Source organism: Typopeltis vanoorti, chromosome 21 (assembly GCF_054136105.1).
Source record: "Typopeltis vanoorti isolate ZY-2024b chromosome 21, IOZ_Tvanoo_1.0, whole genome shotgun sequence".
NCBI lineage: Eukaryota > Metazoa > Arthropoda > Arachnida > Uropygi > Thelyphonidae > Typopeltis > Typopeltis vanoorti.
The window spans coordinates 105,955,230-105,980,006 of record NC_143569.1 but is presented as its reverse complement, the minus strand read 5'-3'; positions in this window follow the sequence as shown (position 1 = coordinate 105,980,006).

The following is a 24,777-nucleotide window of genomic DNA, read 5'->3' as shown; positions in this document are numbered from 1 at the left end:
TTCGCCCATCTTTGATGGTCGAAAAACCACCTATCTCAGCGTTGGCTCCACTCAGTGATGACCTTCCACCCACCACCGAGCAGAACCGCTCATATTCCGAAGAAAAGCATTCACCGACAAAGTCCCTCTCCGGATCTTGCCGGAGAACACTTTCCCCAGAGACTCAAATTGCTCCCTTAAGGCAAAAACCTTAAGAGAGCGAACTGATATTAGCAATCTTATCAATCTCACCGGTTTCAGCCTTTACTGTGGCTTCATCAGTGAGTAGCTAGACACTAAATACCAGGGTTTTAGTAATACAGAAGCTTATCAACTTTACCTATACAAATTGCTGCAAGATGTTTTTATTTTTAATAAGAATCTCTGGAGGAGATATAGATATAATTAATTTTTTAACTTGGGGATAGTGTATATTAGGGTTACCAAGTAATTTTATAAGCTTGGTTATTTATCTCCTAATCCCAAGTAAGCAAACAATTAAGTTTGCGCCTGAAACATAGTTCATGTCTTTTACATCTTTTAGTGAGATGTGCTTTACATTATTTGAAAATACTAAGAATAGTGATCAGAGCTTTACCCACCTTTACAATGAGTTGCCCTGGTGTTGTACCATCTTTAGACTTGAACTATGTTTCATGCCCAAACTTAATTGTTTGCTTACTTGAAATTAGGATTAGGATTAAAATAACCAAGCTTATAAAATTACTTGGTAACCGTAATATACAGTATCTCCCCAAGTTAAAAAATTAATTATATATATATATATATATATATATATATATATGTCATTTCGTTTATATTCTTTGTATTTGACTATGATGGTCGTATCTTCATCTTTTTAAATGCGACACACACACACACACACACACACACACACGCACGCACACAAAATTTCTTTGTTTGTTTGACATATTGCAATTTGTTTCTGTTTGAATTGAGAATCGCAGTCTTTGATTCGATGCTTCAGTATTTCGAATGATTTTTCAAGATTTTATGCCGCGATTCTCTTTTGAAAAATTAAAAATGTTGCTGACTTCTCTCTTTGTAATAACACCTCGTTAATTTACCTTTAATGTTTTATTTTTATCTTTGGTCCGTCACTCGGTTCGTATCCCAATTTTCTTGCTAATTGAACTGTATTTTATGAAGTGTAATCTGCTAAAATGAGAAATCTCTTCTGATCATTTCTTCCATTTGCTTTCTGTCAGATTTCATATTCTTCATTATTTTTTCATTTTTGTGCTGTCAGAATTTTTTACAATTTTTTGAAGATTTTCATAATTTTCAAAATTTTACACGTTGTTATTATTTGTGGTATTTTTACATTTCTGCTGTTGCTTGAAAGAGACCTTATAAAATGAATATTGCAACCTGCTTTATATATCTGCTTTAAGAGTTAATTTATAGTTTATTTATTTCATGTCCTTCTACGTTGATCATTTTCCATAATTAGCTCTGTCAATCTCATATTGTGAATGTTCCTTAAATACTGTTTTTGTGTGACTTCTAATATTTCTTCATAGCACGTCAATTTCACAATTTTCCATTATTCATCGAGAATTCGTGTAGATATTCAAGCCAAGGTATCATAGGCAGGTTTATTCAGCATTGATAGATCCAATTTCGAGTACAATACTTCTGTAAACATCAAACTAGTTAGAAACTCACCATTGTAGAATAAATTCATATCAACTTATGATGCTTCTACGTTAGGATTCGTATGACTAACGAACAAGAAAGTGTTCCTTAGTTTTAATTGGTTTGTATTCATAAAAATGAAATGTTAATTTTCTTCAAAGAGCATGCGCATAAATCAAACGAACTTTCAATTGTAATAATTCTATATAAAAAACTTGAAATTGCGTGTTTTTCTACTAAAATTTAAAAATAAAATAACAGTAATGGTAATTGGTCTAGGTATTCAGTGTATACGTGTATTTCACTTTTGTTTTCAAAAATCCAATGGCATAATCCCCTTCCTCAAAAGCAGGCTTGCTGGAAATAGATTATCTTAATATCTGTTTCCGGCAGAAAAAGCAAGTGCAATCAATATAAAATTGGCTTCACCGTTCTCCAAACCTTTAATACTTTTCTTAACAACAAGCAAATTGATCATTTTTACAGACACATCTCGTACCGTTATAACTAATACACACTTCTGAGTAGTTAGTGAAATGAAATAGTCTTCTAAAAGTTGCAAAATTCAAATAAAAAATAGCAAAGACATTCACTCTTCTTACTTCTCTAAAGAGCCACAGTAAACGCTAGAGGGCGACACTTGTGTCTACATCTAAAGGGTCAAAAAAATGAGTTCGTTGCTCCCTCTACTGGTAATCAGAAAATGGGAAGAAACGAAGGAAAACTGAAGACAGATTGTTGTAGTGCATTTAAAATCCCACACGTTATAAATTTTCTGATTTTCTGTTCTCGGAAAACCTGATTAAGAAAGGTTCGAATGATGCAATTCAAATATTTTTCTGAAAGGATATCTATAATAAATTGGAGATATCCTTTCAGGCAACGAATGGATGTTTCAATGGCTGAATTCCTAGTATGTGTGATCCTGAAAACAATTTTCAGCAAAGTATGTGTGTGCTATTTCTTGCTTCATATGAGATGGACGCATATTATTATTATTATTATTATTATTATTATTATTATTATTATTATTATTATTACACTTTTAACAGAGTTCACAGTCAAAGGGTAACCCGGAAACGTGCAATAGCACAATGAAATCTTTGGCTACCAAATAAGCCCGATTGGATTGGACTGGGAATCGATCAAATATCATCGTGAAATGTCAGATGTCCCTAATAGTGTCATTTTCTGAAACTCAGATGGTGTCATATAGTCGAGTCTCAGTTTTTACTCACGTTGCATAATTCCGCTTGGATATATTGCTACTAGTACTCCTATGACAATTGAATCGGTTGTTGTGGTGGTGGTTTCTATTTTGATCTAGATTCGTTTCAACTCCCTCCAAATCTCCATACTTAGACAATTTTTATGGATTAATGAAATAAAGAGCCAAAAGGCTTCACTTCGGTGATGTAAAAATTATTTAAATTAAGGGGATATTTAATCCTACATTATTTCAAAACCGAATAAGAAACTCTAAGATAGAAATCAAAGAGTTTCATGCCGAATATAGGAAGCTTTAAAAGTTCGGCGAGTCCAAACGCAAGCAAATACCTGGATAATACAATACCAGGTAACTCGTAGTAAAGGTGGATAAAGTGAAAATCACTATTCTTAGTATTAACATTAATGTAAAACTCATCCCCTAGGAGATGTATGTTGTTTTACATTAAGGGAGATAGGTCACTACCCAGACCGGTTTCAACCTTTATTGAGGTCTCATCAGTGAGTAGGTAGACTAATAAATGCCAAGATTACTACAATCTTGGTATTTATTGGTCTACCTACTCACTGATGAGACCTCAATAAAAGTTGAAACCGGTCTGGGTAGTGACCTATCTCCCTTAATGTAAAACAACATACATCTCCTAGATCCACCTTTACTACGAGTTGCTGGGTATTGTACTACCCAGGTATTTGGTTGCGCTTTGACTCGCCGAACGTTTATAGCTTGCTATATTCGGCATGAAACGCTTTGATTTTTATCTAGAGTTTTTTATTCGGCTTTGAAATAATGTGGGTTTAAATATCCCCTTAATTTAAATAATTTTTATGGATTTTTTTCGACTGAATGTTCTCCTGGAATTACACACGTTTTGTTTTTGTATGATAAAAGTGGTCTGGTATTTTTTTTTTCCATTTCCGTGGCTGAATTTCATAGTCGGATAATATCTTCGCATTTTTTTCATTTTGAATAACTTTTTCAAGTGTGTATTCCTGAGGGTTGTTGCAAGTTCGCAAATCATATTTCCCAGAGAAGCCGCAGTGTACAGCTTTTTCTACCCGATCATTTTTTAATTTATAGTCAGCTTGGGAAATTTTGCTACCAGAATTAATTAGATGGCCTGTGGCCTCTTCTTTATCTCTGCAAAATCGACATTTGTTATTGTTATAGATTATTTCACTCTTCGCCTTGATTATATTCGTTTGGTAGTGCTTGTTCTTGAGCAACAAGTGTTACAATTTCTATCTCTTTCTTGATACTGCCTTGCTGAAAACATTCACAAGTTAAGCGACTCTCAACTTTCCTTTCAATGACTTGTGTCGAATCAATTATCTCTGCTGTGTATGTGATAGCATTGATGCCCATGTATCGAATGCTATTGTCTTCTTTCAGTTTGGACTCGAGAACTTTGACTGAATATCTTCTGTGTTTTCACGTAGTCAGGAAAGCTGCGAGGAATTTTAATTATTCCAGAAATGTTTGGACATTTTTATTAAGGATGTGTTACAAGAAGTCAAATGCTTTAGTACAATTCATCATCCATGCCATATAAATTTTCTTTTGTTCTTTCCTACTTTTTCAGTGGGTCTTTGTTCCTCCAAATTTTCTGTTCAACAAATTTTCTGTTTAATAAGGAGGCCTAGGAAAGTTTCTAGGCGTCTAAGGGATAACTTTACATGTTTTCTGCTTATTGAACAGAAAAGTTGTTGCCGAAGCACTGGAGAAACAAAGACCATGGAATAGTTGTTTTTTAGTTGTCTTTCAAATTAGAAATATCCTTTAAGGATGGCATCTACTCTTCAACTGGGCTAGAAGACACTTGAGTCAAACTCTTGAGCCTATTGAGAATGGTTAGTTGTTTGAATTGAAATTCAGGCAATTCCTATTTGTCTCCAGTTTTGCACTCCAGTGTTTTTCTCTTTCTTTGCTTGCCTTAGAAGTATTTCTGGTGTTGTGATAAGATCTTCCCTTTGAGTGATGTTGAATTGTTCTTTTTTTTTCCCCAACATCTCTTATCCAGTTAGCATTTTTATAACGCTTTCACGTTCATCCCACAGCTGTTTAGCGTACACATTCTCGCCCCTTTCGAAATAAGAACTCCAACCAGCAAGCTAATAGAATATAATATAAGAATAATGAAACCATTAAAACATGAATCATTATTATTATTATTATAACAATAATATGAATAATAAAGATGTCTGATGTCTGTTATTTCCAAGCCAGGAAAAGCTTTTCTCTTTAACCGTAACTTTTTTTTTGTAGAGAGGTAGAGGAGTATTTTGCAGATCTTACTGAGAACCCCTACAGGGAATGGATAATGGCGCTGGAACATCACTCGAATAAATGTATTAGTCTGAAGGGAGATTATGTTGAAAAATAAAAATAATTTTGAAATTATAAATTCTTTTTTTCATTGTGAGGACGAAATCTTTTTAGACCACCCTCGTATATCATCTGCGATTTCATGAACACGGGAGGGTTATAAGATTCGATTGCGTTCATCGCTTCTATAAAGAGAAAGTAGGAAACCTATCAAGGAATGAGTGTTGTGGAATGGTTCGCTCAGTGCTGAATGGTCCAGTAGTTTATTCATAAGCAAATGCGGATTTCTGCTTCACTGTCCTCTAGGCCATAATGTGGATGTTCCACAACTTCTGTTAATATTAAACTTAACGGAAATCAAAATAAATAAACTAATAAAAGATGATTAAGTTTTCCTTTTTTTTTTCAGATAAAGTGCATGATTAGCCTTTATTATGATTAACCAAAGTTATGCCGTCAAGATTAATTTTGACACTTAACTTCAAGGATAAATAAGGATAACTTTGATATATCAGAATGCCATTGGGAAAACAACATTTTCCCTCCTTTGGCAAAATACCACTTATGAAGAAAAATATGTTCATATTTTTGGCTTCATATTATTTCCATGAATTAGTGTCGACTGATTAAAAGTACAGTCGAAGTGCCTAAAGCGATGAAGGCAATGGATTACGTTCCTTGAATGCTATTTTATTCGGATATGATTATCAGTGCTCAGAAAGAAGGAACATTGAACTTTCATTTTTGAAACCGTCTAACTCAGTGCTCCAGAATTTTATCTCTACTACAAGAGTTTTCCATTCAAATTAAACGCCAAAAGGATATCTTAACAGCGGGTACCAAGAAGCAGATAACCTTAGCACAAGCTGTAAGTACTTTTATTGCATTAAACCAGTTATATTTCTATCTAAAACTCGCAACGTGCGAGCGCCTTCTATGCCTACCGTGCGAAGAAGCAAAGATGGCGTCAACAAAAGCCAACGACGAACAAGCACCCCGTGGCACTCCAGTGTAGCGCCGTCGATTGCTGACAAACCCACAAAGTGCCGCAGCTGCAAAATGGATATCAGCGATTAAAAAAAAGGGTAAATTGTGCGAGTTCTGCTGCCACTGGTTACACGCTTCCTGCGCAAAAATGGACGAAAAGGCACATAAGACATATATCAACCTTAGCCAGCCCTATTTCTGTTGGCTGTGCCAACAGCCTGTAAAACAGGCCATCAGTTTTATGAATGAAACTCTTTCCTACAAAATACGCGCACTAGAAACCAAGCTCCAATCAACTCACGATCAGCGGCGCTACGCAAGTTCACTCCTCCCCGCGAATGACTCCGTGAAATAATCGGATCAACGGTGTACGACTCGATGGAAGCCAAAAACAAACAAAAAAAGAAATTCAAAAAATTTCATAAAAAACACTTGTCCCCAGCAGCACATACGTGCTAAAGTAGATTTATCATTTGCACAAAGAGAACAAGGACGCCATATTCGAAGACAACTTGCAGAAAAATGTCAAAATGTGAATAGAGTTGGACCATCGACTACAGACAAGTTTAATTGGTACAAAAACCAAGCGACGCCACTAGCAGCCACCATGGTGATTAGTATTCAGGCACTGTATAGGAAACATGCAGGACCTCGCGGTCAAATTATGACTCACAAAACCCTACAAATTCACTTTACCAACATCCGTAGCCTAAACCCAAACCTTAATAGTGTCCAAATACCACCTGCAGTCTACCATACCCCATCCACTCATTCTGGCAGAAACTCAGATCTCATCTCCCTCTGGCAATATTCATCTGAACTTTCCAAACTACACACTCTTTAACTCCTTTCAAACCAAGGGTGGCATCTATGCATACATCCGCTCCGACATACCTTGCCAGAGAGCACACAACCTAGAAATCGCCCAACTCGATCACATTCATATGTCTCTATCGCTCTCCAAATGCAACCAACCAATCTGAGCTCTTTAATTTCCTCTATTTAAAAATTGACTTTCTCTAGTCCCACTTTCCCAACAGCGAAATCATCCTCTTAGTAGATTTTAATGTCCACAATACCAACTGACTTTCCTCCTCCAGCTGTACAGATCGGTTTTTGGGATACTGTTGAGGGTCGTGATTACTGCCGCTTGAATGTTTTCAATGGTGTCGTGTCGCTTTCCTTTCATCGGCAAATGAAGTCTTGGGGAGCAAAAGAAGTCATAGGCTGCTAAATCAGGTGAATACTGCAAGTGATACAACACACCAACTTGGTTTGTGCTCAAAAACTCTCACAATGTTCGAACGATGAGATGTTGCATTATCGTGCAAAAGAGACCAGCTACCTGCATCACAATATTCATGCCGTACGCGATGAATTTTCGGTATCAATCGCTTCAAAACTTCGAGATAAACTCGCCATTGGCCATTTGGCCAGGCGGAACAAATTCTTTGTGGATAATGCCCTTGAAATCGTAGAAACAAATCAGCATTGTCTTTACTTTTGACTTCTCCAAGCGACTTTTTTTCGGATGCCCGTCTTCTGGTGGTCTCCACTCAGCACTCTGTTTCGGGCTCTTACTCAAAAACACTACGTTTCGTCACCAGTAACGATCGTTTCAAGGAAGTCTGAGTACTTACGAGCGGTTTTAATGAGGTCCTTGCAGTGTTCATTTCAATGCATTTTTTGGTCATCGGTCAGATTTCATCAAAGTAAACCCGATTTCGTGTTTTCTTTGATGAAATCACGCACGTTTTGGATGTTAACTTCGCTCAGTCCAGTTTTTGGACGGCCCGGCTTTTCATCGTCCTCGAGCGCCTCACAACTACTTTGAAATCACTAGAACCACTCGTGAACTTAGGTACGGGATAAGCATTCATCACAGTATGTTTTTTGAAGCATTTGATGCATTAAGTTCAACACAAAAGTCCATCGCAGCTTTCAGTTTGAAACTAATTTTCTGCCCGTTCGTCAAAACACACTGTCACCCTTAGCACTAGAACTCGGCTTCTAATGAAAGAAATGTCATAAACAACACTAATGAAGGTTGCCGCTTTCGTCAACAAAAGATACAACAGGTAGCGCCACTAGTTTCTTCTAGTTTTGAATCGTTCGGTTTCTTTTTGGACAGAGGGTGTATAACAACTATAATATTTTCTAAAGTAGTATATAATATCGACAACTTGATTTATTGATATTAATAAACTCTGATGTCTTATCTTCTGTTTTCATTTTTGCATCGAAAGTGTTACGAAGAGTGAGAAAAATAATTCGCCTCCAGAAGGTCATTACAAGAGTGGATTTCTTTCTTCATACAACGCGGGAAGGTTTGATAAACTTGGTACATTATATTTTTTTCCCAATTAATATCAGCAGAAATTAATAAAATATCCTGGAAGCTTCCTCGAAATAACAATGGCCCTCTCTTTCTTCCTGAAACAGCATCATAGAAAATTTTATCTGTTTACCCCTCGACTGCGCGCTTCAAATTATCAGTCAGTTTATAATCTCATAAATTAGGAAATTCTAAATTGGGGAGAGTAAGGTCGAAAGTAGAAACAAAAAAAGGGTGCCGCTAGTTGCCATCCCTGTTTCGTCGGAGCGAACAAGACCGCATGATAATTGAAGCTGTCAGAGCAGCAACGAAACCTGTGTGGCGCATGCTCCGATTGTGATGCTAATTCTCAAAGAAGCTTTTCAATGGCATTGATTGTGGTAGAGCCCTTTCAAATGACATATTGATGTATGCTGACGTTCACGTGATACATTTCAAATAGCTGGTAATGTTCCGCTACAATATTCTTATCTAAAACATTTCCGATCTGTCAAAATGAAATATATGACTTCAGCTTGAATTCGACTACTGGTTCTTTGGGTGACAGCGAGTACCACTTGTAATAACATTAGCTTGGCACAATAACTAAAGCTATTGCCGAACAATGAATTTGAATTGAAAGGTGCTCTGTTATTCAGTCGTTATCGTAATGTCTCATAACGTACCATCACATTACAATTATGGTAATGGAATTTAATGTAATTAAATTCCATTTCATTCTTAATGTGATGTGATCGTAATGATGCGTAACACGGTAAGTAGTAGGGGTGACGGTAGTGACAAGATCAAGATCAAGATAAGATAAGGAATCGTGACGTGATTGGTTGATGACGTCATTGTGTGCATGGCTTCATGGGTGTGGGATGTTTGGAATTTCCCTGTGGGCAACTGTGTCACTGGCTTCAGTTCTTGTGTTTTGGTTCGCGTATGGGATTATGGGTGATGGTAGAGATAAGGATTCGTGTTGTGATTGGTGGTGCACTAGTGACAAGATGAAGATCAAGATAAGATAAGGAATGGTGACATGGGTGTGTGTTGTTTTCAGATGTAGATAAGTGACGTCATTTGTTATTTGTAAATAAATGTCGTCATTTGTTATTTGTAAATAAGTGACGTTGTTGTTTTGAATGGAAAGGATGATATTTGTGGATAAGGAATCGTGTCGTGAATGGTGGGACACTAGTGACAAGATGAAGATCAAGATAAGATAAGGAATGATGATGCGGGTGTGTGTTGTTTTCAGATGTAGATAAGTGACGTCATTTGTTATTTGTATATAAATGTCGTCATTGGTGGGGGGGGGGGGGGGTGGGGGGGGGGGGGGGTGGGGGGGGGGGGGGGTGGGGGGGGGGGGGGGTGGGGGGGGGGGGGGGTGGGGGGGGGGGGGGGTGGGGGGGGGGGGGGGTGGGGGGGGGGGGGGGTGGGGGGGGGGGGGGGTGGGGGGGGGGGGGGGTGGGGGGGGGGGGGGGTGGGGGGGGGGGGGGGTGGGGGGGGGGGGGGGTGGGGGGGGGGGGGGGTGGGGGGGGGGGGGGGTGGGGGGGGGGGGGGGTGGGGGGGGGGGGGGGTGGGGGGGGGGGGGGGTGGGGGGGGGGGGGGGTGGGGGGGGGGGGGGGTGGGGGGGGGGGGGGGTGGGGGGGGGGGGGGGTGGGGGGGGGGGGGGGTGGGGGGGGGGGGGGGTGGGGGGGGGGGGGGGTGGGGGGGGGGGGGGGTGGGGGGGGGGGGGGGTGGGGGGGGGGGGGGGTGGGGGGGGGGGGGGGTGGGGGGGGGGGGGGGTGGGGGGGGGGGGGGGTAATCACACCACGTGATATTTCTGACAGAAGGGGGACCCAGCTAAATTCCAAACTCAATAACAACAAACATTCGCGTCACGATTCCTTATCTTATCTTGATCTTGATCTGGTCAGAAGTGTCCCACCAATCACGACACGATTTCTTATTCACTAATATCATCCTTTCCATTCAAAACAACGTCACTTATTTACAAATAACAAATGACGACATTTATTTACAAATAACAAATGACGTCACTTATCTACATCTGAAAACAACACACACCCACAACACGAATTCTTATCTTATCTTGATCTTCATCTTGTCACTAGTGTCCCACCAATCACGACACGAATCCTTATCTCTACCATCACCCATAATCCCATACGCGAACCAAAACACAAGAACTGAAGCCAGTGACACAGTTGCCCACAGGGAAATTCCAAACATCCCACATCCATGAAGCCATGCATACAATGACGTCATCAACCAATCACGTCACGATTCCTTATCTTATCTTGATCTTGATCTTGTCACTACCGTCACCCCTACTACTACGGTAGACTTTAATTTGTCTGTAATTCCTTATTATTGTCCACTGCATTCCATTGTATTAAGGTGGAAAGGCTTGCAAACGTTTGAGGGCTAAAGAGGGAAAAAATTGAAGGTTTGAAGTGTATGTGCGATTGAGATAATGAGTGCAATATTTTTTCTTTGCTACTAAAAGTACTGCAAAATTTTTGCATTTCCTTCCCATAAGTAGAACACTGAAATCAATTTTAGCTCCAATACATGATTACGAGATCTTGAATTTTATTTCTGTCTGTTCTCAGAGGTTGGCTGAAGTAATCTCCTTTTTATTCAAGAAACCTTTTCATATGTAATTTGTATAAAGTTCAAATATCCATTTTTATTATTTTTAAGTGCTGCGGTAATATTTGGAGAATGCGCTTATACTCCTTCCATGACGGACACTAATTTCAGAAACCATACCTCCACCATCACCTAAGATTCCATCAACTAGAAGTTCCCCGTAGCTCAACTGTAAGAATAACGAGAAAATGAAAACTTTGATGAAAGAAAAAGCTGTGTTCGATTCTCCTCACGACGAAAGAATGTTTACACTATCACTCTTACATTTCAAGGTGAGTTAGCCAATGTCGTACGAAGATAGTAGCATTCCCCTACTGGAATTTTTTAAAATTCAGCATGCAGTTAAATTCGCTAGAGAACGAACTCAGTTAGCACACAAAAGCAATATGATACGCACTAGATGGTATGTGATTAGATGGTGGATTCTGTAATGTGTAGATGGAAGATTATTTAGTGTAGACTGTGGGATACGTGGATATGTGCATCTTCTCACTATGACTCCTTCTTTGCACTCGATGGAGTTGTCACGTAAGAGTAATAGCAAAACACGAAAAATAAAATATTACCTTTACAGAGGAAATCTGTGGATAAAGGTTTCCTGCTAGAATAACTCTTTGTAGTTCTTTGGAATATATAAATGTTTTACTTTAAATCTTCCGTCAAAATGAATTGCAACTGCAGTATTTAGATTAGCATCACAATCGGAGCATTCACAACAAGGCATTTTCTTCGGAACTCGGACAACTTGACTTATGATGCAGGCTTTATGAGCGAAGTGCAACAGAGATGACATCCAGTGGTTCCGTTTTGCCTGATTTGCTTCTTAAGCTTTTGGAACTAGACTGGTGCAATTTCATGAATCCTACGGGTGTCATTTTATTTCAAGCACATTATAGCACATTATTTCAAGTAGGATCTCTCAAAGAAAACATTTAGTTTTACTGTAGCCCACCGATCACACACACACACACACACACACACACACACACACACACACACACACACACACACACACACACACACACACACACACACACACACACACACACACACACACACACACACACACACACACACACACACACACACACACACACACACACACACACACACACACACACACACACACACACATCTATATGTGCCGATATATAATTTTTTATTAAGTTTTAGAGGTGCAACCAGATTTTATTTCTTGTGACCTCACTTCAGAAGCAATGCACTTAAGAAGTATTTTTGAATACCCTTAAACAATTAAAAGAAAAAGAAAACGCTTCTCTCTCGCTGGATGTGTGGATCCATTTTTAAGAAAGATTTTGAGTAAAATGATATTATTCCCACTTGAACTCATATCATTCTAATAAATCTTTCGGTGTTCGCTTTCGCTGTACTTCCGAAGTACGGAGACTCCCTCATGCTACTGCAAAAAATTTAATATTTCTGTTCTATCCCTTCCCTCATCACCACCTGTAACGAGTTTTGTGATATTCAAAGGGAAGCACAAGCTGAAGAGATAGTGGAATTTCTTTCCAAACCTCCAATTTATCCATGCAATGCTTTTCTCTTATTTCACCAAACCGTTTTCGTCCTGGTTTAAGCACATTGAATTTTCGTTTACTTTAGTTCATTTCTTTAGTTTCATTTATAAAGTTACTCGTTTTTTTTAAGTTACGCTGTACTCCCTCTATTTCAAGTAGTATGTTTTTAGAAGTGAGAACATTTCTCCTGTTCCACGTATATGTTATCATCCATTCCCTTTCATCTTTTATTCCATTTGAATTCTTGGAATAAAATTAAATTGAATATTGCCTGTTTATGTAAATACTTTCAAATATCGCCAGTAAATTTTATAAATAAGTTGAGTGAAGTCTGAACAAATTACGACTTGCTTATTGCAGTTCTTTACAAGTTCATATTTGAAATAAAAAATACGATTTAATGTGAATTGTACCTCTAAATTCAACACATCGAAAGAAGTGGATGTTTCGTTTATTCCATATGCAGTTCAAAATTTCCAAGATGTGTTGATATATTCGCTTGGATCTTCCCTGTAACTAAGTCATTGAGTGTTCACGGGAAGGAACGTGCAAATGAAAGAAATAGCTAGCGCCGAAATTCGATTTTATTTTTTTTTAACAAAAGGAGTTCAAATTAACACGATTATTTAGTTTGGCAGAGAAACCAAAACACTTGAATAACAGTAGACCAAGCACTGATCCTTGTGGTACACCACTGGTTAGCTTAAATCTTGCAGATTAACATTCCCCAAATGCCACTTTTTGATATCTGTCAGTCAGCCATCCTCATATCGATTCTAATATTGTATAACCCAAACCCATTTTCTCCAATTTATGCAGCAGTCTAGCATGTTGTATTCTGTCAAAAGCCTTAGCAAAATCCAAAAGCATCATGGTGTATCCATTCCCCTTGTCCAGTTGAATGGTAGCATTGTTGTAGAATGTGAGCAAGTTTCTAAAACATGACCTTTCCTCTGTAAACCCATGTTGCTCATTGCAAATTAGAGATACACTGTCAACCCATTTCTGAATGCAAGCCGTAACCAATTTTTTTCCAAAATCTTCACCATCATTCCTGAGATACTAATTGGTCTATAGTTGGATGTCTGCACCACACTTATAGTCGGTGTTTGCACCACACTTATGCAATGGAATTATCATGCATTCCCGCGGAAACTTCCCTGTTCTGAGACTCATATTAAACAGCCTGGTCAAACAAATAGGCAGTTCAGCTGAACACCCTTTTAGCACACATGCTGATACCCATCAGTCCCTATTGCTGAATTCTTATTCAGATTGTGCAACAGCTCTAATACCTCGTCCTAATACATCTGAGTTTCTTCATTTGGTGAAGAGGTAAGAGTTAGCTCAATGTCACGTAAACCAGATTGATAGCTTTTAACAAAATTAGCATTCTTTAACTAAACAACATCTTCTGCATTTATAACCCTCACACCATCTGGATTTAGAAGAGTTATTCTTTCAAATTCATTCTCTCTTTTACTTACAGCATATTGATAGAATTCCTGTGGGTTGTCTTTAGCACGCAGAACCAGTTTCGTTTAATACTCAGACTTTGCTTTCCGCACAACAGTTGTGACTATTCTTGCCTGCTGCTTATAACGTTCATAACGGAGGTCATCCTTATGCAAACGGTATTCCTTCCACATCGTCCTTTTCTTACGAATCCCTTGGTTCATAAGATTACACATCCATTTAACTCCTACTCTGTTTATTCTTCGAACTCTCGGGACACATTGTGATATCGAACCATTCAAGTGTTTTTAAATGCTTCCCATGCACTGTTGATATTCCTCCCATCCATCAGCCGATCCCATTCTACTGAACTCATTATATTACTCAGTTTGTCATAATTTCCTGCTTTGTAGTTCAGCACGTAACCTTTCGTGAATGGAATATTCATAAATTTAGTCACTTCTCAAGTGAGTACCGCATGATGGCTGTCACACATGATAGAAAGAAAAAAAATGTTTCTGTGTGTATTGTAGTGTTTTGTGTATCCCATAAAGTAAAAAAAAAGAATGTGTGTCTTTTTTACTTTATTTAATTTCTGTATGTTTGATTCAGAAATACAATCTTCTTTCACAATGCGTTATTCCCGCTTCCTTTGCAGGGTCCGCGTGTTACTTAGATGCGACTTCTTGTTAGTACCACTCCCAACCGACCTGTCGCCTGGTCTGCCGGTTGGGAGGGGGATATATTTTTGGCTGTAGAAGCGTATGTTCACGGGGACGGTTTGCCTGCTTACGGGATGAAAAACGCCAGCTAAACTGTCGGAATAAAACCCTACTGTTCGCACCCAAGACCAGCTAACTTGGCTATGCATGAGGAAGATCCTCAAGTTCCTCACATCTTCGACGGGAATCGAAGCGCAAAGCCACTGGGCTAACTGCGTGCACAGTTAGCCCAGTGTTAGTTAGACCACTTGGTAGTGCCACTTGGTGTGGCACTACCAAGTGGTCACTTACGCTTGGATACGCTGACAGTTCGTCGGCATGAAACGTTACAGATCGTAGTTTTCGATCTTAGTTTCGCTTACTGGCTGAAAATCAATAAGGGATTTTTATCCCCTTAACTTAAAAGTCAACTAGCTTTTCAGGTTATTTACAGAACTTTCGTTTTTCAACCCTTGTGTATTGTGTGTGTTATGCTTTAATTCAACTATTTTGGATCTAAATTTAAATCTAAATTTTCATTATAATTTTTCTACACTACATACAAAAGTTCTTGTAATCCATTAAAATCTCCGTTTATTTATTTAAAAAAAAATGCGGTTTGGTTTTTCATTCAAAAACGAACTCATTTATATCTCTACAGACTGACGCCATTCTTGACTCTAAAGCAAAAATTCCAAAAAACGTTTGTAATAAAGATGAGATTGTTTTGTAATTAATTATTCAGAAAAGGTCTAAATGCTGCTAACATTTCTCTTGACCCTAAACTAAAAATTTCCATACTCATCTGTTGACAAGAAAAACGTGTGTGGTTGTGTTTGATGGGGACACCAGCATATAATTAATTATTCAGAAAAGTTCTAAATGCTGCCGCCATCTCGACTCTATTCTAAGAATTCCCATAGTCTTTAACAGGAAAGAAATATCACAGTTGTTGGAAAAGTCGTGCCGCCACCGATAGACGACCAAAGACAAAACTTGACGACAATGACGGATGTGTGTCACCCTGGAAAATTCCAAGATATCTTATCTCTAAACATCACCCACAATTCCCTAGGCAAACCAAAACACCACGTGATGTCGCTGAGGCATATGTTCCCCAGAAATTTCCAAACTCATGACGTCATCATCTGAACAAGCAATCACGTCACGATTCCTTATCTTGATCTTGATCGTGTCACTAATGCCTACTTGTCACTCATTCCAGCTGTATATATGGCGCGTTACAATGATAATAACAATAATAATAATAATAATTAAACTAAAACAACAACTTTTGAGAAACACAGAAATCACTGTAGTAATTGAACTCACAGGAAATAATGTTATATTCATGAGAATCAGGGTCCCTTGGACCACATACACGATTTTCAATGTGCTGACCTTTCTTGTGTACAGCAAATTGCATCCGGTGTACGACAGCTGAGCGTAAGAAATCAGATTGGATGTTCATAACAGCCCGTTTGATGTTCTCTTTCCAGACATGCAAGTTGGGAACGCCACGAACATACACAACGGATTTCAAATACCCCACAGCCAGAAGTCACATGGAGTGATATCTAGGTATCGTGGGAGCCATGCTGTCGGAAAGAACTGAATGATAACGCTCTCATTACTGAAATGCTGGTGTAAAAGGCGCTGTACTGAACACTCAATGTGCGCCGTGCTCACATCGAGTGTTCAGTACAACGCAGCAAAGACAATGTTTGGATTCTATAATTTTTATGCGGGAATGACAAAATTTTCCAACATTCGTCGATAAATATCTCCAGTAATGGAGCAGGTTACAGGACCTGTAGGGGTAATACGCTCACAAAATTATGGTCGTATTATGAAATCGGCTGTGAAGCCACACCACACGGTTACTTTTGGAGAATGCAGTGGTACTTGCTGTATCGCTTGGGGATGTTCAGATGCCCAAATTATGCAGTTCTGAGTGTTGACCGATCCATTTAGATAAAAATGAGCCTTATCACCCCCACATTATTCTCCAAGGCCAGTCATTGTCTACCTCAATTCGAGCAAAAAACTTTAGCGCGAAGATCATGCGCTTATCATAACCTGCGGTAGTTAGCGCTTGCACACGACTGAATTTATACGGATAGAAGTGAAGCATTTTCCTTAAGATTGTCCAGATTGTACCATAAGCCATATCAAGTTTGCAAGCTATGGCACGAGCGCTTGGACTGGTAGTGGTCCCTGTGTAGTCGAACACCGCAGTACCAACGTCTGTTACTGTCTCTTCTTGCACTGCTTTCCGTCCTCTGCCAAGTCTAACTCCTAGTGATCCAGTTTCTTCCAACTTCTTAATCATAGCTCTCAGTGCTACAGCTGACGTAGGACTTGTACGCAGGTTATAAAGCCTTCTAAATTCCAGAAGGACCGCTACGGCATTGCACTGTTCAAGGTAAAACAACTCAACAATAAAGCATGCTGAGGCAGGGTAGGAATCATATTGAGCACAATTCGTCAGTCATTCGAATAACTGCCTGAACGTTCCCAATCGCTTTTTAAGTGGAATTGGTGGCGCTGCTATCACGTACGCATAATAAAATTTGCATAATCTTTTTACCTGCGTTTACTGCAAATATTTGCCTGCTTTCGGCTCTGCCAGCACCAAAATTTCTCCTACCGGTGACTTTTGATACTAAATCTTTTTTGTTTTCCCGGAAATCATCTCCCCATGCCTTCAAAAGTCTCAATATAAAATGTCTCATTCCGGGTATTAGTTTAAGCTACAGATACCTACAAAGAGAGAAAGTTAATTTATGGCCACCCTGTACTTCACAGGCAAGTGTCTTCCACAGAAGTGAGGTGGGTCGAATGTGAATTATGACTGGGAGTAGACGATTGGATGCGTATGAAGTTCGACTGTAAAGAGATGTTGATCAGCTGTTGTTTATGTACATCCGGCAAAAAAAGGAAGGAATAACGGATACTAGTCCTGCTGAAAAATAGCCAGGTAAATCTTTAAGAAGAGACAAAATGTGGAAACCTTTCTACCTGGAAAGTGTTTGACGAGAGAATTAAAGGTATATGTAATTAATCTACTGTATTCCTCATTAAACAACCGAAATCAGAATCTAAACTTCGAAGGAAGAACTTATTCAGCCCCAAAGCTGAGCAGTATTCGGAGATTGACTGATCAGGAAAGAAGTAACAACTTTTTCCGAAAAGAATGGCAAGATTTTACACTAGTGTTGTGATTACGACACCAACGGTTTGGAGTAAGAGTGGGTCCAAGATATCTTTTTCATGAGAAAACAAGGAAATCTGCATTTTATAAGCATTGAAGTTGACTAGATTGCTTTCCCTAATCAAGGATATGAGGAGATCAGTGGTCAAGGCATTTTTTATAGATGATCTTCAAGCTTGAGATGTTCGAGTGCTGCATGCTTAGTGATATGAGAGGATGAGTGGAAACTACTATCATCAGCGAAACTATGAATAGGGTTTGCACTCCATGAAGGTCGTTTATGAAAATCAGGAAGAGGGCCGGTGAAATGAAACATTCCTGATTAGCAGTGGTAAACACAAAAAAATATGGTGAGGGAGAACACTCCTCACCATTAAACGCAGCTACCGATCTGAGATAAAAATCGAAATCCAACTATATCAAGAGAAAGGCAATCCGTATGATGATATTTAATGAAAGCTATCGTTGCCAAAGCCGAACAATAGCCATGGTGATGTTAAGTACAGCTGTTGAGGTGTCTCCAAACTTCCCCATATCGTGAGCTCAGGAGTAAGTGATGCAGGATAGGCTACCTCCTGAGGATGTAGGTTGGAGAAATCCATTCTAGTGGTCAATAATTAGATTGTAGTTCTCTACATCTTGAAAATGTTGACTTCCTCATTACTTTGAACAAAACGGAAGCGAAATCAATAGTGTAATTTACTGTATAGAAGATGAAGGCCGGTGTTAGATTTTGAGCACATGATTTGGATTTGGCGATGGACGAGAATGCGTGATTGTCATGTAAAAAACAATGTAGGAAATTTGTTGTATAAGCAAAGAGTTATTTTATATTTATCCTTGTTGAATTCAGACTTTGCCCTTTTGATGGTTTTACAAATATTACAGGTATAGTTCGCCCACCGATTAGACCCTTCGACACTTCTGCGCATGTTCCAAAAAGGAGAATCCATTCCGATAATAGGTAATCAATCCGTCTTCTGGAATGTGTTTGTTTATTATTACAGGTCGGAAAATTTAGCTTTTTTTTTCTTTTATGAACATTGTAGTTTTTAAAGTGTAACTATTTTGCTTTTATAACAGTTCGAAAAATGTACGTAGAGTATTAACAAAATTAAAAAAGGTATAGCATAAAACAAAAATTAAACTAAGTTTATTTTTAAGAAAGTTTTCTATAAAACAAAAATAATTATACAGAAAAACAGACATTTTTTTCAAATGAACTTACATATTCTAAACTTACAGTTGAGAGAACTGAGACGCTTTAATGTCGTAAACTAATTAATTGTTTATGACTTGTTGTGACTCTTTTAACAAACCCATGCAAAAAAAGGTGGAAAAAAATACCATTATCAAATCCTTTTAATCTTCATAGGCATCTGAATCGGTATCCGAATCTCCATCGCTTTCACTTAAACTGATCACCAAAGGTTCGCATAATTCTTCGATAATTCTGTCTCTGTCGCAATACATATTTTCCAATGAGGTGACATGAAAGAAATATTTTCCCCAGTTTTGAACTGTAATACTTCCAATCGCCTGTTCTGAAAGATTAAAAAGTTTCGACATGTCAGTATCCCCAGCTACGTTGCGATGGCGAATGAAACTTTTCACTTCTGCCCAAACATACTTAATAGCATTAATATAGCACTAGTATTAAAACAAAATCCGATTTCATGAAGTATTTTCCTTAAAGTTTATCTTTTCCAAGGAAAATTAATTTTTTCTTTAAGCACAGGAATCAATTTCGGAACAGTTGGCACCCTTTTCTCGCCCACATAAAATTCGTGATTAGTTCTTCTTATAACGTCTACATCAAAATCATTCAAAGCTACGGTTTCGATGGTTTTCTTTTTCTAGCGCTTTTTTTAGGAGATTTAAGTTTTGGCTTACCTTCACCTTTTTTGCAGAATGTCAGCACATTATTCTTTTGCAAGAGCTACTGAAACGTTTAACAACAGAACTTGTTGACTGGACTAGATCCATCATACAAATTAATAATAAAAAAATAATGCAAAAAAGCGACAACAAAAACCAAGCTACTACTAGTACAGCGACAGAAAAGAAAGTGTTTTCGCATGTTGGCGACCAATTCGTACATCCTTCATTTCTTTCTCCCCTTCAGCATGAATCGACTATTCTTGGCGAAAAGACCTACAAACGGTGGGCGATCTATAAACTGTCAGACTGTAAAGGAAGGTGGTGTTTTGACCTCCTGCTATATCTCATAGGGCTGTACCCTTTTACTCGATTACTGTAGTGTACTTCTTGGAGAACAGTAGTTTAGATATGGGGTGAAAAGTTGAACACAGTAAGGAATGCAAACCTCTATCCAACACGACGTATTTCTGTACACGATGACATCTGGATCTGAAGAATGATAATAATTTATGTTTGTTTCTGGGAAATCTGCTTGTGGAAAGCAAGAGTGAATGTCACGTAGGTCTTCAAGCTTGGCTATGTCGTAATGTCAGAGTAAACGAGGTTGTGACTGGATGAAGAAAAGACGTTCCACAGAAGGTAAACTTAGTTGGGATTGTAATCTAAATTACCAAGAGCAGAAATAAACTGGAAGAAGAACCACATAAGAAGAGATCCAGATTGCTGGGTGACGGAACAGGATTGTCTGTAATTCTTTTTATTGAGGTGAATAATAACTTTTAAGTCATTATTTCGAGCAAAACTATTTAATTATCTTTCAGCTTCTTCAGTGAAATTGGAAAAACGGAGCCACTCTAATTGACTCGTTTCACCAAGAAATATGCCTTTCACTGTTTGGCATTTTTAAATGAATAAAATCGAGCGTTTAAGGCAAAAAGTCAAATAGGTCAGAATGATTTTCACAATTAGGGGACCTCGTTATGTGAATGAAACGAAATGTGGGAAAGGAATTGTAACCAAGTTACAAGATTACATATACTTCGGAAAGGAAACACAAACTCACCAACATTTTCCTTAATAGTGGACGGGATCACATACCGTGTGATTTGGCCAGATGGGATGGACCGTGTTTGATGGAACTGAAACACGTGTTTAGACAGAGAGAAAACATTACGTTTGAATGGTTGAAGGAGACGGTGAATGCCATTTAATAGGTGTACTTGGTTACAGGTGTACTTGGCGCAATTTCGAAGAATCCATCCAATTATTTACAAGAATTTGATGTCAACATAGTGAACCTATATGATCTAAAATAACGGCATTACTTGGAATAGTTCATAATTTACCACCCTACTTAACAGGCTGTTCTTAGATTTTTGGGTAAAATCTACATGACAATTCAAATTGTTATTTCAGTGGTATTGTGTTGTGACTTTGTTTCAGTTATGTTATTAATAATAGTAATCATCATCATCATAATAATATTATTAATAAATGAAATTCTTAATTATTAGATATATGAAGAGCCAAAGGCTTCAATTCGACGACATATAACTTGTTTAAGTTAAGGAATATACATCCCATATCGTTTCTTAGCCGAATAAGAAACGCAAAGAGTTTCATGCCGAATATAGATGAAACCTCAATAAAGGTTGAAACCGGTCTGGGTAGTGACCTTCTCTCATAATGTTGAACAGTAATACAGCTCCTAGGAGCTAAGTTCACATTATGGATAAATATCAAGAATAGTGATCGGAGCTTGCTCCACCTTAAGGGTCAGTTGCTGAAGTATACAGATATTTGCTTACGATTGGAATGGCCGAACTTTATATTTATATAGTTTCTATTATATTCGGCATGAATTAACTTAAATATCATGAATTAACTTAAATATCATATCCCTTAACTTAAACACGAAATTCTTAATGTTGTTTTTGCTGGGTACTGCGATATACTCCAAACCTGTCGATATTCGATAAATGTGATGTCAAGTCTATTTTGCTCCAAATGCCAATAATTTTCTATTCTAAAGTCTCAGAGAATCCTTGCTGTTTCATTTTCCAATACTATCTCTATTTTATGGTGACACCTAATATCAGAAGTAGGAAAGCCATACGTTTTCCATACAAGCTAAAGAATTATTTTGGCCACTTGATCATGGCGGTATTTATAGTCAGTTTGATCTATCTTGCTACGGGCACTGATCGCATAATCTGCATTTGCTGTTTTATCGATGTTCACAAATTTTGCTTTTATTGCATTAGTTTGAGCGATTGTCCTTCAGTTGCTAGAATCAGTCCTTCTGTTTCTTTTTTAATATATCCATACTGTACCCATTTCCACGTATTTTTTCCCGACAATTTTGTCCTCAGAGCCTCTAAGAGATTGGCCACGCTAAGGTTTATTTTTCCAGCCCTCATATCGGTTATTTTGCTGTTCCTTTTTATAATCGGATTTATTTCTGTTGCACTTAGAAGGCCCTTTTTATGCAATTGCTTGAAGCATTCGATGAGAGCTGCTGTCGATGTAACTTTTTCAGCAAATTTCTTCTTCCTACAGTCTTCCTCACCAGAAACAGAACCTGTCCACCTATTCCCCTTGGTTGGTACAACCCGTCATCAGTACTTCGTGAATGTAAGACATGATGCATAGTCGTTAATTTTCTGGTTTTGCAATCCATTTTGTCCAGGGTTCTTTTGTTCAATCTATTGTGCCAGCTGTGTATCGGATCACTGGTTCAGCAAAAGAATTCATTGCTCTGTGCTTAATCCATTTAGTTTTGTTTTCAGAATATTTGTTACTGATTTGGTGTATCCTTCTACTGCCTGTTGTTTAACTTTCGGGTGAAGAATATCACTGGCTTCTAACATTTATAACTCTTTACAGTGTTTGTCAGCTGAAATTGGTTTTATATATTTCTCTTGATCAAAATTAAAATCGTTAGTGTCATTAATTAATAAATAAAATTGCACATTTATCTAAACCCAATTCCATTTTGATGTATTTACTTAAAATACGGGGTATAATCTAGCTCGCCTCCTCGTAGTGCACCCTGGGTAACGCTATTTGAGCTAAAGCGATTTGGCAGCCAGTCTAACACTTAGTTCTCCTGGCTAAGGCATGCAGACAAACAATACTGATTTTTCTAATTTTATTGATGACGCTGACAAAAAACTGGGATTTAGCCTTAAGATGTGTCAACTGAATATCGAGGGAATTAACAGGGAAAAATGTGACTATCTCTGCAAAATACTACAAGAAAATAACATTGACGTTGTGCTCCTTCAAGAAACACATGCTGAAAACGAAGACGACCTTAATAGAAGAGGAAAAATAACTGGTTACATTATGATTGGTGCTACATACCACCGGAATTATGGCATTGCAACATATATCAAGGATGATTTAGAAAATGCTTCTGTCCTGACAACGAGATGTGATAATGATACCCATCTTGTGAGTGTGAAAATTCACAACATAACAATAGTCAATGTCTATAAACCTCCTTCAACATCATGGTCTATAGATGCGATACCTACTTATCAACATCCAACAATATGGATTGGTGATTTTAATAGCTATCATGAAGAATGGAGAGTACCGTGGTAACAACGACTGCGGGACTACCCTCGTTCAATGGGCAGAAATAAATAATATACACCTTGTATTTGATGCCAAAGACAGAAACACCTTTAGATCATCAGCATGGAAAACAGAGTCTAATCCAGACTTATGTTTTGTTTCAATAAACACAGAAGGGCAAACATTACCAGCAAAACGATATGTACTTTCTAACCTCCCACACGGTCAACATCGACCGGTGTTACTGGAAATTGGTATGACACTACCTATAGCAAGATCCATGTATCCACCGAATAAATGTGTTCGGTGGATACCTGCTAGAGTTGCAGAGTACAAGAGATTTGTAGGAGCAATCATATCAACTGCGAAAAAATATATTCCTAGAGGTTACAGAAAAGATTATGTCCCCGGGTGGAATGAAGAGAGTGAACATCTCTACAGAGAGTTCCTGAAAAGTGAAGATCCTGAAATAGCAGACGAATTACTACATAGCCTGAACTCATCTCGAAGAACAAAATGGATTGATACGGTTGAAAACCTTGACTTCAAACGATCAAGTAGAAAAGCTTGGAATCTTCTACAACAACTATCCACAACTAATCTACCTAAAAGAAAAAACACAATCATCTCCCCTGAGAAGATAGCTAATCAAATTGTTAATATATCAAGGGCACATAGGGACCGTGAACATACCAAGAAAGTTAAGAAAGAACTTAGAGCTTTAAAAATAAATGCCCCTGCTTTCTCTCAATATGCCTCAATCTTCACTATAGATGAAGTAAAAGCCGTCATAAAAGATATCAAAGCAGGCAAGGTCCCAGGCTTCGACGGTGTCCATCCTGAATTTCTGATTAATAGCCGGCCAAATACTATAAAATGGCTTCGTGAATTCTTTTATGATATATTATTGACTGGCCGATTACCTAGCCAGTTTAAGAAGTCAAAAATAGTTGCTATTCTTAAACCTGGAAAACCACCCCAGGAGGCAAAAAGTTACAGACCTATTTCTTTATTGAGTTGCACCTATAAAATGTTAGAGCGTCTTCTGTACAACAGATTGTCCACACCAATTATGCAGCATGTCCAGATTGAGCAAGCTGGTTTTAGAGAAAAACGTGGTTGCTGTGATCAAGTGCTCACTTGATCACAGCAACATCATACATAGAAGCTGGATTTCAGAAGCAAGAAAAAACATCAGCTGTCTTCTTGGACCTAACAGCAGCCTATGATACAGTATGGCGTGAAGGTCT